A 308-nucleotide genomic window follows, 5' to 3' on the forward strand; every position below is an offset into this window, starting at 1 on the left:
GAAGCCGAGGCGCAATCAGGCTGGACACGGCCGACACTACAACGCATCTCCTGGCGGGCACTCCCCGGCCGCCTATTCAACGACGGCCCACAGAGCCGGGCGGCGGCGAAAGGCGCCGTCAGCACACACCCTACACTCAAAGCACGACAAGCCTCACTCCCCGGGCCTGTCACGCGCAGGCGACGGCCGCCGGCGCGGCAGTCGGCGGGCCGACCTGCCGGCGGGCGCGACCCAGAACACGGCAGACGCGCCGGCCCCACGGCGGCCGCCGGGCGCCGCCGACCGCCGCCGGCAGGAGGTAGTCCGTG

Source organism: Pollicipes pollicipes, unplaced genomic scaffold, assembly GCF_011947565.3.
Source record: "Pollicipes pollicipes isolate AB1234 unplaced genomic scaffold, Ppol_2.1 Scaffold_3087;HRSCAF=3621_pilon_pilon_pilon, whole genome shotgun sequence".
Classification (NCBI taxonomy): domain Eukaryota; kingdom Metazoa; phylum Arthropoda; class Thecostraca; order Pollicipedomorpha; family Pollicipedidae; genus Pollicipes; species Pollicipes pollicipes.